The sequence below is a fragment of the Macaca thibetana genome, chromosome 1 (assembly GCF_024542745.1).
Source record: "Macaca thibetana thibetana isolate TM-01 chromosome 1, ASM2454274v1, whole genome shotgun sequence".
Lineage (NCBI taxonomy): Eukaryota > Metazoa > Chordata > Mammalia > Primates > Cercopithecidae > Macaca > Macaca thibetana.
In genome coordinates this window covers 185,722,558-185,742,441 of record NC_065578.1, presented here as the reverse complement: position 1 = coordinate 185,742,441, position 19,884 = coordinate 185,722,558, and the positions used below count along the sequence as shown (strand labels likewise).

Below are 19,884 nucleotides of genomic sequence, written 5' to 3'. Positions count from 1 at the left end.
CACTAAGATTGAAGCAATAATCAAAAACTTCTCAACAAACAAAAGCCGAAGAACACATGGCTTCAGAGGTGCATATTATGAAGCATTTAAAAAAAAGCAATGCCAATCCTTCTCATGCTTTTTCAGAAAATTGAAGAAAGGATGCTTCCAAACTGATTTCAAAAGGCCAGAATTACCTTCACACCAAAGCCAGATAAGGACACTAAAATAAATGAAAATTAGAAGTCAATTCCCGATGACCATAGATGGAAAAATTCTCGACAAAATACTAGCAAAACCAAATTTAACAGCACATTAAAAAGATCATACACCAACACCCCCAAGTGGGGTTTGCCCCTGGAATGCAAAAATGATTACATATATACAAATCAATAACATTATATGCCACATTAACAAATGAAAGACAAAAATTATATAATCATATCTGTAGATGCAAAAAAAAATTGACAAAATTCAACACCATTTCATATAAACACTCTTAACAAATTAGGTATAGAAAGGAATTACCTTAACATAATAAAGACCATATATGACAAACTCATAGCTAACATCATACTCAATGGTGAAATGCTAAAGTCTCCAACTTTATATTTGAACCACCTGTTTCTTTCTTCAATTCTGTCCATTTTTCTTCCTGCATTTGGGAATCTGTTAAGTGTATGTATGTTTATAATTCTTCTGCTCCTTGATACTTTTATTATTGTATAATGTCTGTCTTTGTCTCTCATAATGATTTTTGTTTCTTTTGTTTCAATATTACTATAGCTACTCCAGCTCTCTTTTGGATACTATTTACATGCAATATATCTTTCTAGCCTTTCATTTTCCAACGATTTGTGTATTCAAGCCTCTTGTAGAAAGTATAAAGTTGAATCATAAATTTTTATCCATTTTACTTATTTTTTTAATTGAAGAGTCTAATCTATATATACTTAACATAGTAATTGATAAAAAGAACTTATTTCGGACATTTTTCTATTTACTATATTCATATCAGTTATGTCTCTCAATTCATCTATCCATTAGTCTTTTTTTGTGCTAAACAGGTATTTTCTATCTTTTTTTTTTTTTTTTTTTGAGGCAAAGTTTCACTCTTGTTGCCCAGGCTGGAGTGCAGTGGTGCAATCTCTGCTCACTGCAACCTCCACCTTCCAGATCCAAGCGATTCTCCTGCCTCAGCCTCCCAAGTAGCTGGAATTACAGGCGCCCGCTGCCATACCCGGATAATTTTTTGTATTTTTAGTAGAGACGGGGTTTCACCTCGTTGGTCAGTCTGGCCAGGCTGGTCTCGAATTTCTGACCTCAGGTGATCCACCCACCTCGGCCTCCCAAAGTGTTGGGATTACAGGCGTGAGTCACCAAGCCCAGCCTATTGTATCATTTTAATTCCCTTTTTTTTTTTTAGTATACAGTTCTGAGTGGGTTTCTTTTGAGTCGTTGCCCTGGGAATTATAATTAACACTGCAATATATAATATGAATTTATAACATCATAAGTTATCACCTTTACTCTTAATATTTACATACTTTCCATGAAATATAAAATATTTCCCTTACATAGTGTAAACAAAGCCTGAAATATGTCATAATGCTAGAAACTAAGAAAATGCTCAAAAGAACATGAAGGCTGGGCATGGTGGCTCATGCCTATAATCTCAGCACTTTGGGAGGCCAAGTCGGGCGGATCACCTAAGGTCAGGAGTTCGAGACCAGCCTGACCAACATGGTGAAACCCCATCTCTACTAAAAATACAAAAATTAGCCAGGCATAGTGACAGGAGCCTGTAATCCCAGCTACTCAGGAGGCTGAGGCAGGAGAATCGCTTGAACCCAGGAGGCAGAGATTGCAGTGAGCTGAAATCACGCCACTGCACTCCAGCTTGGGCAACACAGTGAGGCTCCATCTCAAAAACACAAAAGGAACATGAAGAAATATCAAAAAAATTACAGGAACAGCTAGAAGGACTCCCCCCAGTGGTCAAATCTGATACAATTTGACTATCAAAATAAATAATAATGGATTATAACACAGCAATAAAATAAAAATCTGTCATTTTTATAATGAGTCTACCATCACAAAAATATATAAATGGAGAGGCACAAGGACTGTTTGTCTTTATAATAGAAGCTAACTTATAAATATAGAAAGAATGATGGAGTTAGAAAATCATCATTGTATGCCAAAACTGGTGGGTAAAAATTTGAGGAGAATTGTGTATTTACAATCCTTAAAATATGTAACCAAAATTCTTATTCATTACAAACAGGAATATTTTATTGACACATAATTATTGTACATCTTTTTGGGGTATGTGATATTTTTATACATGTATACAATGTATAATTATAAAATCAGAATATTTAGGATACCCATCACCTCAAACATTTCTTATTTCTTCATGTTGGGAACATTTCAGATTTTCTCTTCCAGATATTTTGAAATATAAAATAAATTATTGTTAACTATAGTCATACTAGTGTGTTATTGAACACTAGAACTTATTTATTTTATCGAACTGTGTATTTGTACTCATTAACCAGTATCTCTCCAATCTCTCCTAACACATTCCAGCCTTTGGCAACCATCATTCTACTGTCTTCATGAGATCAACTTTTGTAGCTTCCACATATGAGTAAGATCATGTAATATTTCTCTCCCTGTGCCTGGCTTCTGTCACTTAATAAGACCTCCAGTTCCAGTCATGCTGCTAAAAATGACAGGATTTTATCCTTTTTATGGATGAATAGTATTACATTGTTTATATATAATACATTATCTTTATCCATTTACCTATTTATGGACATTAGTTGAGTCCATATCTTGACTATTGTGACTAATGCTGCAATAAACATGGTGTGTAGGTATTCTTTTGGTATACTGGTTATCTTTCCTTTGCATAAATACCCAGTAGTGAGATCACTGGATTGCATGGCAGTTCTATTTTTAGTTTTTCAACCTCCATACTGTTTTTCATAACGGCTGTACTCACATTCCCACTAACAGTGTAAGTGCTCCCATTGCTTTGCATCCTCACCAACATTTGTTATTTTTTGTCTTTTTGATAATAGCCATTCTAACTGGTGAGATAATATGTCATTGTGGTTTTGATTTACATTTTCATGATGATTAGTGATGGTGAGCATTTTTTCATATACTTGGTCATTTATATGTCTTTTGAGAAATGTCTATTCATAATCTTTCCCACATTATAATGGAATTTTTTTATGTTTAGTTGAGTACCTTGTATATTATGGATATTAGTCCCTTGTTAGATGAATAGTTGGCAAATATTTTCTCCCATTCTACAGGTTTTCTCTTCACTCTGTTTGTTATTTTCTCGCTGTGAAGATTTTTAGTTTACTATAGTTCCATTTGTCTATTTTTCTTGTTGCCTGTGTTTTGAAGTCTTAGCAGTAAAATACTTGCCTAGATCAATATCTGGAAGTGCTTCCTCTGTTTTCCTCTAATAATTTTATAGTTTTAGGTTTTCATTTAACTCTTTAATCTATTTTGTGTAGATTTTTGCACATGGTGAGAGATGGAGGTATAGTTTGATTCTTCTGCACATGGATATTCAGTTTTCCCCACCTCATTTATTAAAGAGGGTGTCCTTTCTCCAATGTATGTTCTTGGCTCCTTTGTAAAAAATTGGCTATAAACTTGTGAATTTATTTCTGGGTTTTTGATTCTGTCTTATTGGTCTGTGTTCCCATTTTTATATCAATACCATGTTGTTTTGGTTACTATGGCTTTGTAGTATCTTTTGATGCCAGGTAGCATGATCCCTCCAACTTTATTCTTTTTACTCAGAATTGCCTTGGCTAAATAGTCTCACAGAGAAATATTTTAAAGTGGAGAAACTGAAAAACACTATTTTATCCAAGTTATTAGGTTGGTGCAAAAGTAAATGCAGTTTTGCCATTACTTTTAATGGGAAAAACCGAATTTACTTTTGCACCAACCTAATATTAAAGGTAATATATATTTGGAAGCAAACTTATGATATGCCTTCTAATAAAATTCAGTGAGAAGAATATATCATCACTTCATAATATTCTTGCCAAAAATATGTATTAGGTCTAATCATGAAGAACCACCAGACAAATACAAATTGAGGAACATTCTACAAAGCAACTGGCTTGAAATCTTCAAAAATATCAAGGTCAAGAAGCACAAATGAAGACTGAAGAGCTGTTCCAAATTAGACACTAAAAAGATGTAACAACTAAATGTAATGCAGAATCCTGGAGTTAATCCTAGATTTTGAGAAATCAATAGTTATATAGGAATTTATTGGAAGAATTGATTAAAATAAGATAACAGTATTATATTAATATCACATTTCCTGATTTTTATAACTCTAATCTGGCTATGCAACAAAATGACCTTGTTCATAGTATATACACACTGACATAGACATAAAGGAGCATATCTTGAACTTACTCAGAAATTTTTTTCCAGGAAAAGAATACACACACACACACACACACACACACTCACACACACTCACACACAGAGACAGGGAAAATGGTAAAATATAAACAATTGGCTAAAATGAGTAAAAGGTATATGAGAGATACCTTAAAATATTTTTGAAACCTTTCTGTACAACTGAAACATACACTCACCTGAGCCAACACAGAGTAACAGGGACTAGGTTTAAACTTCACCCAAAACAAACAAAAAAATGAAAAAATATATGAAACAACAATTTTCAAAATATAGGGTATCAGGCAGTACAAGACAGTAATCTATGAGAAAAGGTAAACAAACAAGGGGAGAATTACCTTAGAGAGAGTTTTTAGAATGCAGGGGAGGGGAGAGAAAATCCAGACAGAGCCCAAAAATTTTTTTGGGTTAAAGAAATACAGATATGAGACTAAGGAAGCCAAAGTGTCCAAGTTCAAATGGCAATGTACTAGAGAGGAGATATATTCACTAAAAAATAAATCTAGAGAACTGCAGAGACTCCATCTCAAGTCCTCAGCTGAGTACTGATCAGAGGATCAGTAAAGAAAATACCCAAGTCTGGGGAAAGAAGCACCCAAAAGCAACAGAGAGAAAATTCTTAGAATTTACATATACAGAAATTTCTCAAAAGAAGACATTCATACAGCCAACAGACACATGAAAAAATGCTCATCATCACTGGCCATCAGAGAAATGCAAATCAAAACCACAATGAGATACCATCTCACACCAGTTAGAATGGCAATCATTAAAAAGTCAGGAAACAACAGGTGCTGGTGAGGACGTGGAGAAATAGGAACACTTTTACATTGTTGGTGGGATTGTAAACTAGTTCAACCATTATGGAAAACAGTATGGCGATTCCTCAAGGATCTAGAACTAGATGTACCATATGACCCAGCCATCCCATTACTGGGTATATACCCAAAGGATTATAAATCATGCTGCTATAAAGACACATGCACTCGTATGTTTATTGCGGCACTATTCACAATAGCAAGACTTGGAATCAACCCAAATGTCCATCAGTGACAGACTGGATTAAGAAAATGTGGCACATATACACCATGGAATACTATGCAGCCATAAAAAAGGATGAGTTTGTGTCCTTTGTAGGGACATGGATGCAGCTGGAAACCATCATTCTCAGCAAACTATCACAAGAACAGAAAACCAAACACCGCATGTTCTCACTCATAGGTGGGAACTGAACAATGAGATCACTTGGACTCAGGAAGGGGAACATCACACACCGGGGCCTATCATGGGGAGGGGGGAGGGGGGAGGGGGGAGGGATTGCATTGGGAGTTATACCTGATGTAAATGACGAGTTGATGGGTGCTGACGAGTTGATGGGTGCAGCACAGCAACATGGCACAAGTATACATATGTAACAAACCTGCACGTTATGCACATGTACCCTAGAACTTAAAGGATAATAATAAAATAAATAAATAAATAAATAAATAAATAAATAAATAAAAAGAATTTACATATAGCCAGACGTAGTTTATATTCCCATCATCCAGAGAAGGAAGTGTTACAATTCGTGTGGACATTGCCATAGGAGTGGGGGAAAGTCATCCCTGGATTAAATCTTCTCTAATGCCACCTAAAACAGCTTAAAATGATGCCTCAGAAAGATTAGATGGTTTTCAAATAACTAAATAAAGTTGAGAAATACTATATTTATAAATATAAATATACGATTATATTTACAAATATAAATGCTAGGTATTTTATAATCCAGCATTCTATCAAATTAAAATGCAAAATGGCTGTCATCCAATCAAAAATTAGAAGACACACAAAGAAGCTGAAAATTAAAGCCTCTAACAAGGAAAAGAAAAATGAATCAGTGGAAACAGATACATAAATAACATGAACGATACAATTAGTAGACAATGACATTAAAACAATTACTATAACTATGTTCTACTTGTTCAAATACATAGAGGAAAGATTGCAAATGACAAGTAGAAAGGAGGACATTTTAAACATCTAGATTGAACTTCTACAGATAAATCTACAGTATGTGGGATGAAAAGTGCACTGGATGGGATTAAAAGCAGATTAGATTCCACAGGAAAAAAAGTTAAAAACATAGCAATATAAAACTAAAGGTAACACTGAGAAAGAAAACATAATAAAAATAAACAGTATCAAGCACCTTTAGCCATCTGATTTTCATGTAATTCAAGCTCTTGAACAAAAAGGTAAAATAAGGTTACATAAAAATATTTGAAGAAATAAGGGCAGGTTTTTTCCATATGTGATAAAAACTATCCACAGATCCAAGAAGCTCAATAAACCCCAGGCATGAAAAACAAACAAAAATCCACAACAAGGCACATTATACTGAAAAAAAAAAAAAAAAAAGACTGACAACAGATGTCTTGTTAGAAACAATATGAAAAAGAATAGTAGCAGAATATCTTTTAAAAGCTGAAAGAAAAATCTGTCAAGAGAGAATTCTATACCCAGTGAAAGTATCTGTCAAACTGAAGGCAAAACAAAGATTTTTTTTCAGACACAAATAAGCTGAAATAATTTATCACAAGCAGATCTGCACTACAGGAGAGGTTAGTGATAGCCTTTCAGTAAGAAAGAAAGTGGGCCTGTGAAATAAAAATAATTATCTCCTTCCACAATACAATGGTGCGACAGACATAGGATATATATTTCCAACCCAAAAGGGGAAAAGAGGCAGGAAAAAATGGCTATCTGGTCCCAAGTAAGACCAAAACCCACCAAGAAAATCAAAATCAACATTATACATCAAATATCCAAAATAATCTTTCACTTCATGTTCCACCTTCTTGAGGTAGGGACAATGCACAATGCCTGGATTCAAACTTCAGTGTGATGAATGCCAAATCCCGCCCAGTGCACTTCCTGGGTACCAAACATACCACATGGGGCAGGAAGAGCACTGCACTCAAAGGTGCAATGGGGAGGGGAGAAGTTGGACCCCCAAAGTCTTGGACAGCTCTGCCTCTATGGTTTTGCTAGACTCTGCCCACACTACAGCTCACGGGCTGGAGGTTCATACCTGCAGCTCTACCAGGCTAGTATACCATTCTGGCAGCTGTATAATTCTGGGATCCTTATGGTGGCCCCACTCTCACAGTTTTACTAAGCACTGCTTTAGTTTGGGTTCTCGAAAGTCCTCTGACCCTACAGCAAGTTTCTGACTGGCTCCCAGCCTGTCTGCAACACTCTTTGAAATAGGTGGAGGCTACAATGGCCCCACAGGACGCACACTCTGCATCACAGTGTCAGCACCATGTGGACCCCACCAAGAATGATCACTTGCACTCTCCAGTGGCAGCACAAGCTGCATCTGAGCCTACTTTAGCCACAGCTGGGGCAACCAAGGAGTCCTGCACTGGAATGCAAAGAGCAGAGTTCCAAGGTAGCTCTGGGCAGTAAATACTGAGGTCTTTGAGGTACCTCTCTGAAAACTTTACCCTCAAGGTCCTAGTTCTGCCTTCCATAAAATTTCTAAGGCATGAACATAATTCCACCAAGTTATTTACAGCTGCATAACATGAGTATCCTTTATTTAAGTTTTGAATACCTTATTCCTCATTTCCAACTGAGACATCAGAAAAGACTTTACTGCCCATATTTTTACCAACATTCTGATCACAGTCATTTAAATAATCCATCAGAAGACATAGGCTCTTTCTACAGCTTTTTTCTTCTGAGATCTTACCAGAATTGCCATAATACATCATTCATGACAATCTAGATTTTTTCTAGCATGTTCCTCCAAATTCTTCCAGCCTCTACCCATTACTCAGTTCCAAAGCCATTCCACATTTTTAGAAATTGGTTAAGAACACCCCACTTCTGGTACCTGTTTCTGTCTTCATTTGTTTTGTATTCCTGTAACAGAATACCAAAGACTGAGTAATTTATGAACAATAGAAATTTATTTCTCACCATTGTGGAGACTGGGAAGTCCAACATCAAGATGCCAGCATCTGGTGAGGGCCTTCTTGCTACATCATTCCCTGGCAAGGCAAGAGAGGTAAAGAGCAAGGGAGCAAAACGTCAAACTCGCAGCCTCAAAACCTTTTATAATTGGCTTCATTCCATTCAGGGGAGTAGAGACTTGATGACAGAAACACCTCCCATTAGTAGCTACCTTTCAACACTGTGGCATTGGGGATTAAGTTTTCAATACATGCTTTGTGGGGGATACATTCAAACCATACCAGCTATTATAAAAAAGACAAGATATAAGTGTTGGGGCAAGGATGTGGATAAAAGTTTACCTGTTATGGTTTGAATGTTTTTTCTTTCCAAAACTCATTTCCAAAACTTAACTCTCAGTGTGGCAATATTGAGAGAAGGGGTCTTCAACAGATGATTTGGGCAAAGGCATCATGAATTAATTAATTTATTCATGGGTTAATGGGTTAATAGGTTATCATGGGAGTGAGACTGGTGGCTTTATAGGAAGAAGACAGACTTGAGGTGGCAAATTCTTGCCCCCTCACCCAGTGATGCCTTCTGCCATGTTATTATGCAGCATGAAGCCCTCACTAGAAGCTTACCTGATGCTGCTGCCCAATTTTGAACTTCCCAGCCTCCAGAACTGTGAGCCAAAATAAACCTCTTTTAAAAATAAATTACCTAGTCTCAGATATTAAGTTATAGCAAGAGAAAACAGACTAAGACAGAATCCTTGTACACTATTGGTGGGAATGTAAATTGGTACAGATATTATGAAACACATTATAGAACTCCCTCAAGAAACTAAAAATCGAATTACCATATAATCCAGCAATCCCACTTCTGAATATTAAAAGATTTGAAATTAGTTTGTTGAAGAGATGTTTGCAATCCATTTCCACAACTTTTCCATTTCTACTTCTACCTCTTAATTGCTACTGCACAAACATTTACAAAATAAGCTAGGAGGTCACGTGATTTGCCTGTATAATTCATCAAATGTCTACTGCTGCTCCACAAGATAGTCACTTTATTTAGTTTTCTTTAACTTTGTTTTAAGTCTTTCCTGATTATAGATGAGAAATAAATATTGTCTGGACTTCCTGGAAGACCTTCTGTCATTACCTGAATGCTTAATCATCTGTGACTATTCTTGCCTCCCACAGTAAATGTCCTCAGTTAAAAACTGAAACTAGGCCGGGCACGGTGGCTCACACCTGTAATCCCAGCACTTTGGGAGGGCGAGATGGGTGGATCACGAGGTCAGGAGATCGAGACCATCCTGGCTAACACGGTGAAACTCTGCCTCTACTAAAAACACAAAAAATTAGCCAGACATTGTGGCAGGTGCCTGTAGTCCTAGCTACTCGAGAGGCTAAGGCAGGAGGATGGCGTGAACCCAGGAGGTGGAGGATGCAGTGAGCCAAGATCGCACCACTGCACTCCAGCCAGGGTGACAGAGCAAGACTCCCTCCGTCTCAAAAAAAAAAAAAAAAAAAAAAAAAAAAAAAAAAAAAAAATTGAAGTTAAAAATCTGTTATGTGGGACAAAATTTTGTCTTATTTCAATTTGTCAATATGTAACCAGTGCTTTTCTCTTTAACTCTTTGATGCATCATGTGTCATACTTGAGCCTAACAGTTGTCACCTCTCTTGCCAGAAAAGAGAAAGCATAGCAACTCGATGGATGAAAATTATTGCATAGACTTTCTTTTCTCTGACCTCACACCACAGTGAGCCTCAAGCTTCAATTGATGAAGCAAACAGAATTGACACCACCCATTCTTTTATTCAGTAAGTTTTTAAATTCCCCTTAAGTGTTTAATAAATAAACTACTAAGACATTTCCACCACAAGTTGTTTTTACCCTATAATTTGCCTGGATTTAAAATCAGGCAATCACACTCTGTCAACTAGAATTATAGCTCTTTTGAATACAGCATTCATCATTGTGTGCCTACAAATTCTGTATGTCACAGTACAGCATTAATCCCAGATAGCTCTCATGTTCTACATCTAGGAGGTAGTCACACAATCACTGAAGAGAATACAGGTGTGAGATCTTGAACTTGTGAAGCATATAAGTGGCTATTTGGAAACACGCATATCCTAGAAGCAACCCTGATATTAAGAAAGAATAAAATGAGAACAGGAGTTAAATAAAAAGTCGAAGATAGGAAGAGCTTAAGAAAATCCAGGAAGAGTTTATGAATAGGAACATGAATGAAAAAGGAGCCACCCCAGCAACTCTCTCATAGGTCTTAGCAGAAACCAGAAAAAAATGCTGATGTCAGTACATAAAGCAGAAAAGGTCTCAAGAAAAAGCAACATTACTAATGGACTTTCAAAAGAAGCTAAAAATACTGGAGGTTACTGACTTCTGGCAAATGAAAGTGGCATGCAAATTAAATGTCCTTCCTCCATTCAGGGAGGGACAATGAATGAACAGTATGGTTTTTTTTGTTTGTTTGTTTTTTTGTTTTTTTGTTTTTTTTTCCTGAACAAGATGAGAGGAAAATCATCCATTAGAATTTTACCTATCTATATGATAGTAAATGAATAAATGTTTATTTGAAGAAAAAAGGAATATTTGAGTTATATCAAGGTTAATCTTACGAATTCAAAATGGAAAGTCTTCAGGAAAGTTTAGAAAGTGTAATGACATTTCCATTCACTCCTTGGTTTTAACTCAAGGTCAGAGGAAAACTTTTAAAAATATGCCAAAATATGCCATCACAAATGCTCATAGTTCATGACCTTTAATATTTGTCACCATCAACTGTGACAAGTCATACTCTCTCTGTTATAGGGAAACAAGGCCTTTTCACAAAATCAATATGCAACATTATTTTAGAATAGTTGATATTCTTGAACTCGGCAATTAAAGGGGGAAGAATTATGTACTTTATAAATAAGTGGTTAAAAGAAGTGCAAGATTTATTACCATCATTGAATTTATAAATTTTCTTAGTCACCAAGAAACCAAGTCTTCTAGAACCTGTCTCTCACATATGGTGAGGATCTTCTCTTGAATATTGTCTACATTTATGCCCCTATCCAAACCTCAATAGTTTAGCTTTCCTTCTCCATATCTACGTAACATCCTGTATAGGCAAAAATAAGTGCTTCTACTGACTCCTCATCACTGAGACAAACAACACTGAGAGCAGATTTGAAATAAATTCCATCATAATTGTCTCTTGCTTTCAACCTTGCCTATGTACCCCCTACACATACCCCTGAATTCATCCACATTCAAAAACTGTAAATCTCTTTATGTCACTCCCCTGTTTAAAACCTTCAGAGCTTCATAATACTTTCAAGATAAATTCAAACTTGGTACCATGACACAGAAGAGCATTCATGATCCACACCTTTCCAGCCTCATTTGCTGACTCTCCCCAAAGTCACTCATGTCTATTCATTTATTGAAAGTTTTCTGTTGCCTGCACACACCATGATGCCACACACCCTTTTAGTATTCTTGTGTGATTCCCTCTATCTGTAGTACCAAGCCTAATCCTACCTCCAACACCTGAGTCAAGAGTTTATATTTATGAAGCTATATATTTCTTCTCTGTACTTTCATAGCACTTCATACACAACTCTCTTATAGCACTGATAATAGGCTGGCATTTTTTATTTTTTTAATCTCTCTTTCCTTACTAGACCTCCTTTAAGCAAGGCCCATATTAGTTAATCTTCATGCCAATAGCACCTAACAGTTTATCTCATCCACAGGTGTTCAATAAATGCAGGTTAAATTTTTTTTAAAAAGATGGATGGATGGATGGATGGATGGATGATGGATGGAATGAAGGAAGGAAAAAGGGGAGAAAGGGTGGGTTATAAACTGAATGCTTGTCTGCCTCCCAAAATTGAATGCTGAAACCCTAACCCACAATATGATGGTATTTGGAGATAGAACCTTTGGAAGGTAGTTAGGGTTAGATAAGGTCATTAGATTGAGGCCTTCATGATGGAATTAGTATTCTTATAAAAAGAGCCACCAGAGAGCTTGCTCACATCCTTTCTCCTCACACATTCAAGAAAGGCCAGTGAGCCTTTCTTCACAGCAAGAAGGCAACTCTCTGCAAACCAGGAAGAGAGCCCTCACCAAGTCAGCTGGCACCTTGATATTATTAGTCCAGCTTTCTGAACAGTGTGAGAAAATAAACATCTGTTATTTAACCTCCCACTCTGTGGTATTTTGTTACAGCAACCCAAGCTGACTAAGACAGATTTGGGTACCAAGAAGTAGGGTACTACTGTAATAAATACCTAAAAATGTGAAGGTAGCTTTGAAACTGGGTAATGGATAGAGATTGGAAGAATTTTTAGGAGTATGCCAGAAATACAGGCATTGAAGTCTATTCTGGTGTAGTCTCAGAAAAAAAAAATTAAGACTATTTTATTGGAAAATGGAGGAAAGGTGATCCTTGTTATGAGGTGGCAAAGAACTCGGCTGAACTGTGTTCTAGTGTTTTGTGGAAAGTAGAACTCATGAGTGATAAAATTGGATATTAAGCTGAGGAGATTTCTAAGCAAAGTGTTGGAGTAGCTTGGTTCCTTCTGGCTACTAATAGTAAAATGTGATAGGAGAGAGATTAATTGGAAAAAAAATTGTTATGGAAAATGAACCAGAGATTGAAGATTTAAAAAATTCTATGCCTATCCATATTCAAAAAAATTAGAAATCTTGTTCTGAAGAGGACACAAAGGTTATAAATGAACAGCCATTTGATAAAGAGATCATGAGTATGACTCATGAACTTCACTGGCCATTTTAACAGAAGCCAGGAAGAGAGAAGGGATTATACCAGCAAAGACATGGCTAGTTTAATCCAAAGGAGATAGAGAAAGCAGAATGCAATGAAGGAATTCTGTCAGATTTCCTAGATTCTACAAGACCAGACCACAGAGATATTTGGCTGCAAACACACACTATTCTTCAAGGAAAAGGAAAAATGGATCCCAAAGATTCAGAGATCATAAGGGCTGCCACTCTCACCACAGGCCCAGGAGCAAGACTTTCCTCCTTGGTTTCAAAGGGTGGGGCCACCTCTTTCGTTTTACCAGGCTAGGATGATCCTACCCAGTGTTTCAGGGGTTGGGGCCATCCTTGAAGAAAGCTTGTGGTATTTCATTTTGTCAGCCTTTGCTAAGACAACAAGGAAGGAAGGAAGGGAGGGAGGAAGGAAGGAAGGAAGGGAGGGAGGGAGGGAGGGAGGCAGGGAGGGAATGAACCAACCAGTGGATACTCCCATGTCCAATGGCTCGTGGCTGCAGATGATCAGCCATGTATTGAGATTAAGCCTGTGGTTTTCTCTGCATGGGTAATTGGCTCCCCTGGAGAGTCACATTATTGACCTTGCATTATTGGTGTCCCTTGATCTAATCAGAACTAACAGCACAGATAAAAAGGAAAGTGAGAGCCATTAAGCTGGTGATTGTGTTGGGTAAAGACCACAAAGATTCCTTCCATCCTTTACCTGAAAGCGTCAACCTTGACTTTCAAATTCTACCATTAGGGAAATGTGTGGGGTCTGTAATATTCATGAAACCCTAAATTATGAAGAAAATTTATACTAATAAAAATTGAAAATTAAATGAAACAAAAAGAAATGCCACATTACATAGTGGCATCTCAATTTCCTTATTTGCTTCCCATTCTGTCTTCCCTGCCCAAAAGAGTCCATTCATTCTATCATTATTGAAACAAGCCTTCTTAAACATTTCAATGGCTCTTCATCATCCTCATGATTAAATCCAAATTTCCTACAACTCACACTTTATAAATTGGCCTCTACTATCCCAGCCATGGTAAATAATGCCATGCCTTCACTCACCCCTTCACCTCTGTATATGCTTTTCTTCCTACCTAGCACACCACTCCACCCATCACCTATCCCTAGTCATCCTCCAGGTTTTAGCATATATATCACTTTAGGAAGTTTTGTCTGACTTCCCAAATATGGGTTAGATTTGCCTCCCTCATTCTCACAACACACTATTTCCCTTTAGAAAATTGTAGGACATGTAATTTCTTTGTTCATATGCCCTACAGACAAGAAGCTACTATATGGGGAGAACTATTGTACTCATGTAGTCATGTATGCACCATGACTGGCATGCAGTAGGTGCTCACTAAATAATTTTTGCTGAATGAGTGAACTGATAAGGTTCTAGAACTTGTAAATAGATCCAAGTCTAATGACAACTCTACATGTTTGTGTTATTTAATATTTAAATGAGCACATTCACATCTCATTATCTCTTTTAACTCTTAAAACAACCCAGTGTAGCAGGACAGGTACTAATCAAACACTGTCGATTGTCCACTCAATAGCCACACCATTTCTCTGCCATATTGACAGGAGCCCTGGTTTTCTTCTGGAGCTCACTTTCCTCCAAGTAACCAGAATTAATACTGATTGGCTTGAGGTAATGTGGTGGCTGTGACAGCCTGTTTCCACAGAAGAGAGTCTGAGGCAAGGGTTAAGTGCTATTATTGGGAGGTGCATTGCCAGGCCTAGGGACTGAAGGAAGAAGGCAGTGAGACAGGTAATAATGAGAACTAAATAAAAATTGATGCTTTTTCATGTTGGCCACCATTTCACAAAGTGAAACAAATTCACTCAGCTACTTGAGATGTCTCTAGACAAGCTACATTCAAAAATCCATGCTTCAGAACAGGCTATCACAGGGGAAAGAGAAAAGGAATTTTTCCACAAGTTTCTTCCCACTCTCTGTCTCCCACTGGTAAATGTTTGCCCCATTAAAAAGTTACTGCTAATATGGTGCCTCTTCTAAGTGCAGAAGTGATGGGAATAGCCAAAGACTTAGCAAAATGGTGTTCGCTTGCACAGAACTGGCCCAGGTTGCTGCAGCTCCAGCAGCAACTGCAATGGAGCAAACATCCAAAGGCACAGGAGACAAGAGAATAGAGGACATTCACAAGATAGGGCAGATACAGTGGTAATTCCAGAGATTGGCTTAAGTGCCGTCATGTGGGAAGTCTGCTGGCCGAGGGGGAATGGTATGGTAAAAGCTTACAGAGACATTCTTAAAAACACTAGTGAAATATATTGCATATTGTATTTTACTAATCAGGTAACTAAGAATGCATTTTACAACCAATAGTGTGTCATAATCTAATTGGTTGTGCTATTTCTTTCACAGTGGTATACAAAACAATGGTGCATTTTATAGTCAATGACATCTTAGACTCTGTGAAATACAGTAGTCCTGTGGTGGCCTTCAGACCAACACAGCCCTGCATAACGTGTAATCATGTAATGCAAGAGGCTCCAACAGCCTTCCTGCAACCATGAAAGGATCTAACCTGACAGTCTGAGGCTAGCAGAGCAAAAATATGGAAAGTATCTGTGTCTTTTTAGTGATATGTTTCCCCATCTGACAGATAAACAAACTGAAAATAGAGAGCTGATGTTCTTTTCCAGAGCCTCATAGGTGGTTAAACAATGGCGCTGAGACTTTAACCTAAGACCTTGGTGTTCCTTCCCATTCAACTTCAACATGGTGTTCAAAGCCCTTCACAACTGGCCTGTTTACAGCCCAGTCTGCTAATCTCTTCCCACAGGTCTGTCCTGTTCTCTATATATAAGACTTAAGGTTTCCTGAAAACAGTCCATTTTCTCATATTTCTCCAGCTTCTAATGTTTTAAGAAAATCTGGCAAAATAATAGTAAAGAGGATGATCTCACTAAATATTTATTATGAAGAAAGTACAGAGATCTGGTACCTTATCTCCAATCTTTTAGGATTCAGTATATGGTATATGGAGAGTAATACCATCTTTCCTTAAAAACATCTTGCTGCCACCACCAAAACCAAAACACCAGCTGCATGCAGATGTGATACTCAAGCAATGAAACCACATCAGGTCCACATCCATCAAAACAGGTTCAGTGGAGCCACACTAGCCAGTGTGTATCAGCTGAGCACCATTCTTCAACCAACCCTGGCTGCATATAGCCCCAGAGCCCCAAAGGTGCCCATGGTCATGTTCACAGCTACCCAGTGACTCTCCCTCGAGTACCTCTAACATGTTTATGTTGACTGGCTTTGGTCCATGCTACTTGCACTTTCAAGTATTTCAGCCAGGTAAATTACTAAATTTCAATGGGAGTGTGAAAACTGGAAAACAATGGCTCTATAATAATTCAGGCCCATTTTAATAGGACTTGATTGCCAACATGGTCAAGCATCAGAATAAAAATCCAAAATATCCAGAGAAATCTATGCTGAAGCAACTTAATAACACCATAGGTTACTGCTCAAATGAAAGAGGATCAAGAAAAAAGAAAACCCACTAGAGCATAAAAACACTCTACAGAAACAAAGCAGCTGTTTTCTGCATGTGGGTGCCTCCAGCATTTGTGAATCTGCAGTCGGCTGTGAATACCCTGGGAGCCATTTCCCATCTTCACCAGAGGAGGCTGCATGGTTTAAGGTTTCCAAGTCAAGGGAGCACCCTGTAGCAGCAAATTTAATAAGACAACATCTCCAACATGTCGATCATCCCTAAGTAAGTTAGTAATCATTATCTTTTTTCTTTTTACATCTAGCATTATGTGACATATCTCTTTGATGGGAAGAGAAAAATTGCATACATTTAGGGATTCCCTCTCAATAAATGGCTCAGGATGGAAATTAAGCCAAAGACTTCATGTCTTAATACTCCAAATAAGCATCCTCAAGGAAGTCTGACTTACAGAACCTAGACATTCGACAGTCAGTTTTCTCTTTTCCTGCGGTCCCTTTCTCTTAGGTGGGGGCCTGGGGTCAGGATGTGGCAAACACACTCCCCCTATCTTACCTTTCTCTCAGTTCTCCAATGTCACACAATTCAGTAAATATTTATGCATATGTACAAGGGGTGCTGCAAGTCACCTGTAGGAAGGTTTACAAAATTCGGTCTTCCTAAAAGATAAATTGCAGGTATTTAGTTCATTATGTTCTAAGCAGAACCGAGGGGGAAAGAATGAGAATATGATAGTGATTGTAAGTGCACCTAGGGTCCTTTGCTGTGTGGGAGCCGCTAAGTGAAGAAATATATTAGTCTTGCTTTTCTACTAGCCTCCTCATGAAGTAATCACTTAAATGGGTTCTCAGAGTTCAGGGGAATTGGAAGACCAGCAGTAATAAGAGAAATACCTTGAATTTTCTTCCAAGGCACTCCAAGGGCTTTGCAGACATTATTACATTTACCAGCCCTCCCTGGTCTCTGTGCTTCCGTCCAAAAAAGATGTCAGCTTCATGAGGGAGGAAATCTGCCCTTATATACGAGAAAAAACGAAAGCAGAGCTTCTGAGACTTGTCATGCATGGTTCCTGTGGCTTCCAGGGCCCAGGATTCTGAAATACCAGTCACTCAGTGTATATTTCAGTATTTTAGAGTACTCATTCCAGGAACCTGAAGGGGCAACAGCAGTGTTGATCCCCAAACTCCCTCTCCAAAAGGAAAACATTTGGAGGTCAACTTAAATGCCAGCCTCCTCTTTCCCCACTCCTGCTCCCCACAGCTCTGCACACACACACACACACACCCCCTTGAGTAGCTCTGAGCTATTTTGGGCTTCAACCTCATCTGCCTTTCACATTAGATTCAGCGTTAATTATGATGCTCCAGTGAAAACGAGCCTTCTGACAGTCTCAAGCTTGGAGAATGGAAGGAGAAATAAAGGCAGCTCCAATTACAGGCCGTTAGCCCTAATTAATGCCCACCTCCTGTGCTTGGCATTCTAGACACAATCCCCCCACTACTATGGGGAAGAACTCAATTCACTCTATGGCACAGGGACCAACAATATTAAGACAGTTACTTGCTGGTCCCCACGGAACATGATCTTTCAAGCAAGGAAATGATGTATATGCAATAACCAGGAGGAACACAGAATCCTGCATTTCTCCTTTTAAACTGTCCTTTGACATTCTTGTGGCACACCTTTAGGGACAAAGAATAGAGCCTTTTAGAAACCCAAAATCTATTTCCTTTGTTGGTTCTAGACCTCGAGTCAATCAAACAACCAAATACATGTATTCATATATATACACACACACACATATATATACACATATATACACGCATATACATACATATACACACATAGACACACACATATACACATACACATATAATGTATGTATATGACTTAAGCACTCTAATTTGCTCCGTGAGAAATATGAAGGATGTAAAAATCTCGTTTCTCCTCTGAGAAACATGTAGCACCACAAACCTCACTAAATCCCAACGTCTTCTGGGAAAGTACTACTTCCCTGCTGCTTTCTGAAGGACTTCAGCAATTAATTTTGCAGGGAGTAAATTCACATGAAGAACGAGACTGCTGTACAGCTCCCGACCGGAGCCCTATTTGAAGCATTAAGCTGCCCGAGTTTGCAGTGACTTCTACCTCTCTACCTCCCAGCCTGCATTCTCTTTCTTATCTGCAGCTTCTAGTCCACCCATTCCATTCAATGTGGTTCCACAAATGGTCACTGAGGGCCCTGGGTCAGGAGCTGAACAAATATAAAGTGTGTAATAATCCTGCTCCCTTCACTCTGGTGCTCACTGGAATCTACTGTATATGTCTTTATGTCACTCTCCATCACCAGATTGTAAATTCCTCAAAGGCAAGTATTATGTCATATTCACCTCTGGATCCTTGGATCCAAATTCAGAGCCCCACACTCATGAACTCAACAAATGGCAAATGAATTAGGAAATGGATGAATAAATTAGAGCAAATTTAGCAGGCTAAATGATTTTGGCCTCCTCCTAGCATACTCTGAGAACATCTACAGGGAATGCCCAGGCCATCTCCCTATCAGAGATTTTCTCTTAGTATGCTCTTTGAAGTGGCCTTCTTCCCCTAACTCACCCTTTAGTCTGAATTTACTTACCCACACTTAACAGTGGTCTGAAGTTAGCCTGCCTGTTCATATGCCTACTTGATTGTTGCCTGTCTAACTAGAAAATAAATTTGAAGAGGTCACAGACTTGTCTGTCTGGTTTGCCTGTATCCTTGGCATTTATCACAGTGTTTAACATAAAGAAAGAAACCAGTATTTCATAAATGAATGGGTGATTGAATAAATGATTAAATGGAGAATCACACACCAAATTAATGTGTAAGGATATCTGAACTGTGAGAAAAGTTAACATAGCCTAATATTTAGTCCATTAAGTAATATTTGTAGGTAGGGAGGATAGGACACTGCTAAGAAAAGTGGATATAAAGATAAATAAGACATTGACTTGAACCTCAAAGAATGCACAGTTTAGTAGGGACCAAAAGACAGACAGACAGACAGACAGACAGACACACACACACACACACACACACACACACTCCATTTTAAGAACTCTTACAATAAAGCAAATTAAGACACTAGAGATTAAGTCACTAGGAGACATAAAATTGTTTAAA

At 37.9% G+C, this 19,884-nt stretch overlaps 1 long non-coding RNA gene across 1 annotated transcript in view; it reads right to left on the bottom strand.

The window, feature by feature from the left end:
• The window catches only part of LOC126940767 (uncharacterized), a 199,380-nt gene that overhangs the window by 149,784 nt on the left and 29,712 nt on the right, over positions 1–19,884 (bottom strand). The window contains exon 4 of the long non-coding RNA XR_007720901.1: positions 8,419–8,489. This is a non-coding gene — a long non-coding RNA (uncharacterized LOC126940767). The remainder of the gene's footprint in view (positions 1–8,418; positions 8,490–19,884) is intronic.